The following is an 11,240-nucleotide window of genomic DNA, read 5'->3' as shown; positions in this document are numbered from 1 at the left end:
TCTTGACCTTTAAGGTAAGGTAAAAGATAAATGACTCCTGGACAGTTAAGTCCAGTCAAAGGTGACTGGGGTGCGGCGCTCATCTTGCTTCAGGCCAAGGGAGCCGGCATTTGTCTGCAGACAGCTTTCCGGGTCATGTGGGCAGCATGAATAAACCGCTTCTGCCACAATGGAACACCATGACGGAAACCAGAGCACATGGAAATGCTGTTTACCTTCCCACCACAGTGGTACCTATTTATTTACTAGAACTGGTATGCTTTTGAACTGCTAGGTTGGCAGAAGCTGGGACAGAGCACCGGGAGATCACCCCATTGTGCAAATTCAAACTGCCGACCTTCCAGTCGGCAAACCTGAAAGGCACAGTGGTTTAGACCACAGCACCGGTTTAGACCACAGCACCACCCATGACTTGACTTGTAAAGCCTTTCAGCACAAGGGTACATAAAGTCTTTCTCCACATGTGCCAATCTGAACATCATCATTAGAGTCTGTTCTCTAGGTTATTCCATGTGCATTACAATGGGCAGGTGCCTTTTTAGGGGTGGTTTTGGAATGTTTTCCCCAAAGAAGATACTAAAAGACGTGCAGCACCCTAAAGACTTAATAAATTTATTGTGGCATAAAGCATTTGAGGACTTCAGTCTACTTCAGCAGATGCATTAAATGTTATAATTGTTTTAATGGCATTCCAGTTGTTAATAGTCTCTTTTTTACAGCTAAGGTCATTTTTATGCTTAACACATTTTTATCGTTTTTAATGATGGCTGAAATATGACTTAAGCACAACGTGAAATGTGGGTTTTATTTTTATAGAAGCTGCCTTGTAAGGATGTTTTCCCTAAAAGGCTATCCTAAGTTGGCAGGTATACACACACATCAGTGAGAATGGGTAGTGTGCAAATAGTGAAATGCAAAGGAAATGCAGGGTTAGGTCCAGATGACATTACTTGTGTTTTAGCGCCACAGAAATAAACACTCTATCCCTCTGGAAATCTTAGAAAGGCTCATCTGACATTCACTTTGCTTCTTTCTTTCACCAGACAGAGACCTTAATTTCCCCAGACTTCTAAACTTTTTGTTCGGTTTTATTTTCACTTGTCTATTACTTTGCTGTGGCTTTTATGAATTTGCTTGTTTTCAGCTTGTCTATTTTACTATGGTTTTAAAAAATAACTGCCCTTTTATAACTTGATTGAAGAGCGCAGATATAATAGCTCTTAATAACTAAACACAGGATATTGTTCTAAAGAATGTAGGCCTCTGTTTCATCACACATTACAGAAATGGCATCACGGTGGAGCTAAACTCCATGTATTTCAGTGTGGCTTACATGAGAGCCCTGACTAGATTATGCTCAACAATCTGCATTGCACCACAGTGAGTACTTTTAAGGACTTGGACTGTAATCAAAATGCATTAAAATTGTTGGCTTGTAAGGAAAGGAGTGTCTTTCCCACAGAACCTGCTGCATTTCTTCATTTAAAGCCTTTGTCAACTTTACCTTGCCTGTCATTGATACTCATAATGTGCCTTCAACTGGATCCCATCCTTTCAACTCCCAAATGACACTACAGTGCTATCCACATCTATCCAGAAGTAAATCCTATTGAATTTAGCCTTAATTGAACTTAGTTCTGAGTCCCATGCCAGCAGTGGTTGAAACTATAGCTTTGCCCTTCCTGATTGCTTTGGGGATGTTCTGTGGGTAATCAAAGATTTTTTGTTTTTCAGCAGATTTTCCATATTTGAAGAGCACTTAGCTCAGAGGCTGTGCCAAGTTACATGGGAAAAAATAAAACATCTCAGCAAAGCAGGTTCCTGAAATGGGGAGAGTTAATAGGAGAAATTTCATATTCACTGCTCAATGATGTCAGCTGCTTTCCGACAGAATAACCTCATATGGGTAGGCACACTAAATGCTCCTTTGGTATTAAGATCACAGGAACAGTGGATTCTTTTCGAAGCAGGTTACACATGTGCAACAGAACCAGTTAGCAGAATATTCTGTTCTTGACTTAGTATAGCAGACTGGAGCATGTAACCAGTTCTTGTGTATAGCAGAATCTTTGTGGCAGGGCGGCTGGAAATGTAATAACATGACATACCTAGACAACAGCAGTTGTGTATTGTTGGCCAAATGCAACTATATATACAGGCAACCACCAATTTATGCGGGGGTTACATTTCAAGGCACCATATGTTTAAGTGAAATCACGTATATTTGAAACGCCACTGAAAAAGCCTGCAAAAACCCTGTCCTGCCCCCTCCCCGTTCTGCCTCCTTTTGTGATGCTTTTGTGATGTTTTCGGGTCACTTCCATGTTTGGCACGATGCCTACAGAGGTGATATAAAGCACTCATTTATTTACCCTGGCTGTGTAAACTTTTGCTTACTTGTACATTTGGCAAAGCACAGTAATATCACCAAGTTGTCCTAGAATGGCCTCATAAAAAATGAAAGGCCCTAAGAGCACAGCAATCAAAACGCTCAGTTGGGAAAACCCTATTGTATAATTCTTTGTACACAAGAGGCAAGGAAAGCCCTTTTATATTCTTGATAAGGGTATGTGATATACTGACAGGATTTCAGCAGCAAGATAAGAAACTCTTGTAAATGAGACTGCGGGGAAGAGAGAACCCGGACTGCAATTGTGTAAAGGTATTAAAACCACAGTTTTGTAAGTCAATACAATTGCTACTATAAGATGAGTGTTTGTGGGCCCTGTGACCCTGTTTTTGCACTATAGTGGGTAGTTGGCAGTGTGGGATAGAAATAAATAAATGTGCCTTACCTGTGCAGGGTAGGTACAATAGCTTCCCTGTGCCATTCTGAAATTCATTGCTCCACTCACTGTCTCCTCTGGCTCCCAATCTCCACTGGCATATGACCCTCCAAAAGTTGTCCAGGAGAGAATGCGGCCTCTGGCTGAAAAAAGTCTCAGTGCTAAAGGCTGTTCTAAGCAGAGCTTTCCAAAGTCGTTTTCTTCTCTGTCCCTGTGACCTTCCTGTGACCTGTGTACTGTGCTCAAGGCTACCCATCTCATGCCGGGGAAGGAGTGCAGGACTGTCTTCACTGCAGAGCAATTGAAGATGGCTGGGGAAAATGAAACAAATGGGATTTCCATGTTGGCACCAATGGGAAGTTTCTTCCCCCAACGCTTAGGGAAATCAAACTTCCCCTGCTCCGGCCATGCCATTCAATCTTGATAAAAACCCTCCCCTGGCACCTGATATTTAACAATCATGCCATTAAAAAATATAAATAAATGTGCCCACTTAACTGCTTCGATCTGAGGAACTGGCATGTAACTGGCTTGTTATGCAGTTGTAAGAAATCAATTGTTTAGTGTGGCTCCAACTACACTTTGGAACTCCATGCCTGTTGACATCAGACACGCACCTTTGCTGTGCTGCTTTCAGTGCCTACTTAAAACATTTTTGTTTGGGCACCTCCAGACACGTAGGTGCTGGTGCATTTTCATCCTTTTGCTCTTAGTTTTCATTCTTTTTTACATGACATAAACTGTTTTTTATTAATAATTTTGATATTTCTTGTAAAGCGCTTGGATTTGCCACAATCAAGTGGTTTGTTTGAGCATACCTCTGCTGTGCAAAACAGGGTGTGGAGCTCTACGGAGAAAGACTGTCCTTGTTTTGAGGCACTGCATGCAACAGTTCGGTTGTGGGAAGACTATTTCGTTGTGCCCATGGTGGCTTCTCCCTGCCTCCGGCAAACGGTCATCTAAATTCATTTGCTGGCCCCCATCTTACAGAACTCGGTTCAAGCTCCACTGAAAAAACGGTTTGTAGTGGCATGGCAGGTTTTGTTCATGATGAATGCAATGGAGATTCCTTTTTCCTCACCCACCCACTCACCCCCGAAGCAGTTGCCATGAGGGGGCAAGGGGCAGCGCAGCCCCCACAACCAGGGCACATGTCCTCTGGTCTCAACAGGCTGACTTGCTCCCAACAGCCTCTGGCTGCTTCAGACAGGCCAGGCCATTGTGGGGCAATCAATTAATCTTCCCTTCATCCTTCTGCCCTTTGACCTTGTCTGGCTCAGTTCGGAAGCCACAAAACCCCACAGCAAAACACCCCCGGCTACCCCTTCTTGGCTGAGGCTCGGTGGATAAGATGGAAATAGAAAATTAATGCCAGTCAGAGGAGGCTACTGGAGAACAGGAACAAGATTAGAGGCAGGTCAGCTTTCTTGTTCCGTCCCAGCTATAAAAGGGCTCAAACTATTTAAGTGATAACTATACTTAGTGGGTGGTGGAAGAGAAGGGGTAGCAAAGGAATGTTGTGTTGGCTGAAGTGTCTTAGGCCTGCTTGACTGTTTCTCCCTAACAGCATGCAGCTCCAGCCTCATAACCACATCTGTGCCCACCTTTTGCATAAAGAGGCATCAGCATGGCAATGGGCACCAGGGATTTCTGGGTAAATTATAAACAAGCAATGGACTTCAGGAGGGGGTCAGAGCTAAAGCTGAAACAGCAAGCCACATTCACACCATACATTAAAAACATCACGATATCACTTTAAACAGTTATGGCTTCCCCCAGAGAATTCTGGGAGGTGTAGTTTGTCAAAGTTGCTGAGAGTTGTTAGGGGAGCCCTCTTCCCCCCCACAATTCCCAGAGGGAACACTCAGGCTTCGTAGCTCTGTGAGGGGAGCATATATGTGTAATAAAACGGTATATCCTAAAGACCCCACAGTCTCCATTAACCTTCGGTCCAAGTGAGGCATCTAATCATAAGCCTGCATTTTTATTAAGGCTTGATCAGGGCCTGTATCTTAAAATGAGCTTAAAGATTTTCAAATGTTCATGCCAGGCAGAAGAGCAGCTGCCTAAAAACCTTGGCAATGTTTTTACTCCTAGACAAGGGGGCCCCCTGATTTATAGCAGAAAACAATTCTCAAAGTCGTAAAAAGGGAATTACAGGCTGACAGCCAAGGTTACACTGACCCTACATATTACAGAAGATAAAAAAAAAGAGATAAACATAATTAAGAGTGGGTAAATAGTAAAATAAAACCACGTGCCTCCCATTAAACTTGAGCCATATTTTCCTAAGGTTGAAAGGTCAAGAGCAGTGAAAAAGGCAACTGGCTTGGCTGGAGAAGAGAGTATTTTGGGAAGTCTTTTTCTAAAGTTGTTTCTTTCTTAAACTGAGATCCTTTTAAGATTTCTTTTCCTTTTAAAAGGTTATCTATGTTATGTATTAAATATATATTGGCTTAAATGTAATTATGCAAAGGAATTAGAAGCTAAGAAATGTTAAATCCTTATGCTAGATTCTTATTTCATATAGTTGGAAGAGATCACAGGGGCCATCAGCCACCAGCCCCCCTTGCCAAGCAGGAAACATCATTAGAGCATTTGTCAAGCTTTTGTTTAGAGACCTCCAAAGGAAGGAGATCTTTCAATGATGATCCTTGACATCTGTTTAAGATAAAAATTTGAGATTAAACCATTTGTTTTGGAGGGCAATAGGGCAAGGAGGGCAAGAGGTGAGCTGGTAATTAAGGTTCCTTGTTAAGACACATGTAAGATATATTACTACTTATTTGTCATTTATAGATAGAAGAATATATAGCTTTTTGTTTCCCAAAAAAGGGCATGAGGAAATGGGTGTATCTTTTGTGATTGGTTCTAGCAAACAGCCAATAGGAATTTCAACCAGGCTGATTGGACAGAGGCAGCCACAGGAGGAGCAAGGGGGCTGGATTAAGGAAATATAAGTGCTGGCCAGAATGGCAGGAGGCCGGGCCAGAGCTTGGTAACCATATACCACTGTGCCTCATATTTATTTGTCTGACAAATAAATTATTATTTTAATTTCTCTATTGCTGCGTTGAATATTTCATTCCAGCTAAGCGTTAACCACAAGCAGGGTGCTACACAAGGAACCCAAACCCTAGGGGAAGTGCTTGTAACGTCTGGAGTCTCTCATTGCTTGAAGAATGGGGTTCTGCGTAACAATACATATGTCAGCATTCTCTGTCCACTAGGTGCAAGGGCTTAGGGAGCCATAGTGCAAGTAACATTTGTAGCCTAAGAAGTTACAGGAGTTCAACAGGAAGGTACAGGATATTCACCAACAGGAAATGAAGCAATAAGCCCACTCCGAAACTTCTGCAGGAAACAACAACATAAAAAAGAGGGTTGCACATAACCACCCTGATACAATCAAGAGCACAGATGATTATAAATGCACAATTTAAAAGGGGTTTCTGGAGGGGTCTAGGCATGTGGTTGTTTTCAATTAACCTTTATTCAGAGTAGCCCCATTGGAATGAATAGACCTAAGATTTGATCATGAATCATAACTCTGAGTAAAAGTCAGTTGAATATACCTCAGATCAAATTTTGCCATCTCACATCTAAACCATTTCTCAACACTGGTGGTGCTATTTTCTTAGACTCCTGACAGAGATCTTACTTAAATGTGTTGGGTTCCTGTTGATACTCATTTGCAAAAGCAGATAATGCTTTCATATCTGCCTGAGATTTATTCATTTTTCTTGTGATTTCCCTTTGTTAGTTTCTCCCACACAGTGGTTCCAGTCAAGGATGTGGCCTATCACTGTCTAGGAGCTTCCAGAAAACCACAACTTTAAGATAGCCTTGTCTCTTTAAGATAGCCATGAGACGCTGACTAGTGATGAAAATGATCTCATGACGCACCACTGGTTTGTGCTTGGAATTCTCGTTAGCATGCATGATCAGCACACACAAACAGGGAACTTGCCTAGAAAAAGCTTGACACATTAGTTTGTCCTATGAGACTACAAATGTCATTTGGAAAGCCCCAAGGAAACATTTTTGAGGTGTAACAGACTGCAAGCTTGAAGAAGGAATGGTCAGCAATGCTTGCAAGGGGAGAGTTGAAGTTCTGATAATTTGGTGAATTTGGAACTACAAATCCCATCATCCCTGACCATTGGCTGTGCTGGCTGGGGCTGATGGGAGCTGGAGTCCACCTGGAGATGCCACAGGTTTCCCACCTCTGGTGTAGGCAATCCATCAGATAGTGTGGTCCCCATGGCTGGCTGGGGTTGTTAGAGGTTATACTCCAGCAATATCCAGGGGATGGATAGATGGGTGGGGCTGATGGGAGTTGTAGTCAAACAATATTTGGAGGGCATCAGGTTGAGAAAGGTTACCACTTCTTTTCAGACACCTCTCCAAATCTGCAATATGGGGCTTATGTTGACGTACCTTCTAGGGTTATTGTAAAGTTTGCAAAAATAATTTATGCTAAGCTTTTATGCTAAGTTTGCAAAAAAAAAAAAATAGTTTATGCAAAGCAAGGATGGGGAAGCTTTGATCAGCCAATGGGCAGGAATAATGGGTGCTGGCGTTCAGCAACATCTGGAAGGTCAGATCTTCCCCATCCCTGGGCTGAGAAATATCAGTCCTCCTTTCAATGAATATCCAGCCTATTGCTCAGAGGGCAAAGCCCTTTCCCCCCCCCCCCCCCCCGTGATGGATATGAGGTCAGTGCATCAAGGTGCAGCATTTCACTTTGGTAGGAAATTGGCTTATGGATGAGCCTACGCGGTCACTAAATGCCAACGTCTCATGGCTAGGTGCCCAAACTGCAATGTTAATTGAAATGCTTCCATCCCTATCAACACAAAGGAGCTTGGCTATTCCTCTGGTTCGCGGGAAAAGGACATGACTCTCTCTCTCTCTACCCAAAGAGATGCACTGAATTGCTTACTATTGATGTAGCGTCAGCAGGTGGCCAAGTTGGGCACTGTCAGGGGGACCCAGCAACTCACACCCTTGTGGCCTGGCTTGACCATGCTGCCACTGGCCACTGCTCCCGGCCCTCCCTGCTGGGCCCCCAGACAACCAATGGGACAGTTCTGCTGGGTACAAGAAATGGCATTTGAGGTACCATGTCAAAGGCCCTTGAAGCCTGGTTTTGGCCCTGACTTGGGACTAGGAATTGGGGAGGTGGGAACTGAATTCCGTCAAGGAAAAAGCAGCATCAAAGTTCAAGGAAACGTTCCAACCAGGGAAAAGCTCTTGAGTGTGTGGAGCAAGGCTGGTAAGACTCATGGTCCTGGGAGCATCCTGGAGACCAGATAGAGGTGCCTGGACGACTTCATTTCGCTACCTGCTAAGGTTCAGCTGTCACCTAGCTGCAGCAGACTCTCTCAGTGGGAGAGAGATGAGAAACAGGTCTTATTTCAGGTCTGCAGAAAGACCAGCTCCATCAAGAACCCCCTGCCCCTGAATTGTTTCCAGCTGTTCACAGTAGCGGGTGGTGCCCATTCAGATCAGTAGGGTGGAAGGCAGAAGGCCCAGGCAGTAGTTGTAGCCAGAGCCAATGACAGGTGCAGCCAGGTACATTTAATTCTACCTAAAAGATCATCTCACCCCTTATATACACAGTCATTCACTTGATTCTGCATGTGAGAGCCTCCTGCAAATATCATGCAGAGCAGACCTCCTGATAAAATGCTATTAGTGATGTGGCACTCACCCTTGGGGATTCCTTCCCGTTGAATATTTACAGAGCCTTTTAAAAAATCTCCAGAAAGCAATCCCCAAAGATTCATCTGAATACCCACAAACTGGAAAGCTTGCAGTGGGCAATTTGGTTTGACACCCCAATATGTTCTTGACATCTTCCACCGTCTGGTGGTTGACATGTATAGCCCACTGCATATTTGAATCTGACCCATTATGAGCCATCAGTCATCATTTGAGATGGGGGAGGAGAAATCTATGAACACGGGATGTAGGGAAGTCCCTTTGCTCAAATGCAAACCTCCACATGGTCTGAAAGAGATGGCTTTCATGATAAGAGTCCACCTGGATTTCAGGCACCTGTTACTGACAACATCTTGTTTAAATTGACTTGTGTCCTGCCTCTCAATCCTGCAGGAGGACTGAATTAATTTTACAGTAATCACATTCATCTGCAACTCAGACTCACCTTAGCAACTCCAGGCAGCACAGAGATGTGGGTATTGTTGTTGGCATATTCCCATTTAGGGTCTGTTTGGTGGGGGAAATACACCCCCACCTGAATCGTAACTTCTGTATTTTTCAGGAATGTGAATTATCAGCTGTCAATTTTTTTTAATTATGATGTTTGTTTTTAGATAGCACTACTGAATTAATCACAAGTTGGTAGTATTCTTGGGAGGGGGAGATTCCTCAGGGAGTCAATTAGGTTTTCGTTGCAGATGGTAAGAGGTGTCTGCTGTTTAATTTAAAACTCTGGTCTCCACGAGAAAAACTCTGGCCACTCCAAATCAATCTACAACCAACCAAATAGTTCTTTTAAAAAAAGAAAAAGTTGCAGCATGCACCTTGAGAAGCTGTCAGTGCCTACTTTCCATACAAATACAGGGCTTTTTGGCAAGGGAGTATATTTAGACCTTACATTACACCACGAACAAGTCTTGGCTAACCATATCAGGAGATTAAGCAGCTGTTTGGGGTCAGCACTGTTAAATTGATACTTGTTAGGCTAGCTCAGGGGTCTGCAACCCGCGGCTCCGGAGCCGCATGTGGCTCTTTTACACCTTTGCCGCGGCTCCGGGGCGGATACTAGCGAGGGGAGGAGGCGCATTGTGCGCCCCGACACTCCCCACTGTGGCGGGCGCTGTACTGGCTGTGATGTCGCATGGGGACGCTGCGTGTGTTAGTCATGCACCGTCCCGACATCACCTTCCCGCCCGCTGTCAGATCGGACATTAAGGTAAGAAACAATATATGCAGTGTTATATTTGTTTTAAATGTTGCAATGGTTTTGCGGCTCCCAGTTTTTTCCCCTTCGGAAACGGGTCCAAGTGGCTCTTTTTGTCTTAAAGGTTGCAGACCCCTGGGCTAGCTCCAACCAGGGATTAAATCAGGGCTGTGGAGCTTGTTGGACTCCAACTCCCCTCATCCCTGACCACTGGCCATTCTAGCTGGCGCTGATGAGCGCTGGGAGTTCAGCAGTATCTAAATGACCACAGATTTCACTGCCCTGTTTTAATCAGGCTTAATAAACACCAGAACAGTTCCTCAAACAGAGACACAGCAGGGCTCCTTCTTTCTGGATGGTGCTCCCAGCAACCAGAAGGCTTTAGTCCAGAGATGGGGAAGCTGTGGCCCTACAGATGCTGTTGAACTGAAGCACCCATCCTCCATGACTGCTTGTAGCTGGGGCTGATCGGAGTTTGAATCAAACAGAACCCAGAGGGCCACAGGCTCACCACCACCCCAAACTAAAGGAACCCCACTATTCTCAGGTGACATCGGAACAAGCACTCAATGTACAAGAGAAGAAGTGAGGGGGAGCCTCTCCCCTTAACCAGGATGGCACCAGGAAAAAAGATAAGTGGCACTTGAAGGTCACTGACAGATCATAAGAAGCTGAAGATCGAATCCCCAGCATCCCCAGGTAAGAATGGTCAAATCTGTCAATTTAGGTTTTTCCTCCCCACCCCCAGACTTAAATTCAGCTCTCCACATCACTTTGAATGAATGAATGAATGAATACCTGAGGCTAGGGCACATGGGAGTTGTAGTTCAAAAATCTAGAGGGCACCAAGTTGATGAAAGATGAGTGTCTCTGTGTTGCCTGAAGGTGCTTAGATAGGGCTGCCGTACATCCGGGATTTCAAAAGTGGAATGCGGTGCTTTGTCTTTGTATTCTCATTAAAAAAAGCTCAACAATTTAGGTGGTTTCCAAAGAACAACTTTTGAGGTGTCCTGGTTTAATAGAGCTTTGTGGCCTTCCTAAAAAAAGCTAAAGAGTGCTCAGCAGCAGGCATTCAGTAAACAGTCAACTTCCAAGCTGTGTGCTAACTCTGCGAGGTTGAGCGCAACTCTTCAAATGAGCGCAGTGTGAGGAAGTATTCCCCTCTCACCTGGTCACAGATAGAAGAATCTCTAGTTATTTATTCCATGTTGTTTACTGCATTTATAGCTCATCTTTTTCTTTAAAGAGCTCGAGGTGGCATTACATGGTTCTCCGCCTCCTCATTTAATCACCACAACAACCCTGAGAGGTAGGTTAGTCCGAGAGGCAGTGACTGGCCCAAGTTCACCCAGAGAGCTTCACGGCTGAGTAAGGATTTGAACCCTGGTCTCCGAGAGTCCAATACCCTAACCATTACACCACACTGGCTCTGAAATATAAGCAGTGGGGAATATCGGCAAAGGGAACCAGAACAAATAGCTTTTGTGACGCCGCTGCAGAAATCTCTTGCTTGCTCTCCTGCC

This window comes from Podarcis cretensis (genome assembly GCF_951804945.1).
Source record: "Podarcis cretensis genome assembly, chromosome: 14".
NCBI lineage: Eukaryota > Metazoa > Chordata > Lepidosauria > Squamata > Lacertidae > Podarcis > Podarcis cretensis.
The sequence above is the reverse complement of the archived record's forward strand: the minus strand, read 5'-3'. Positions refer to the sequence as shown.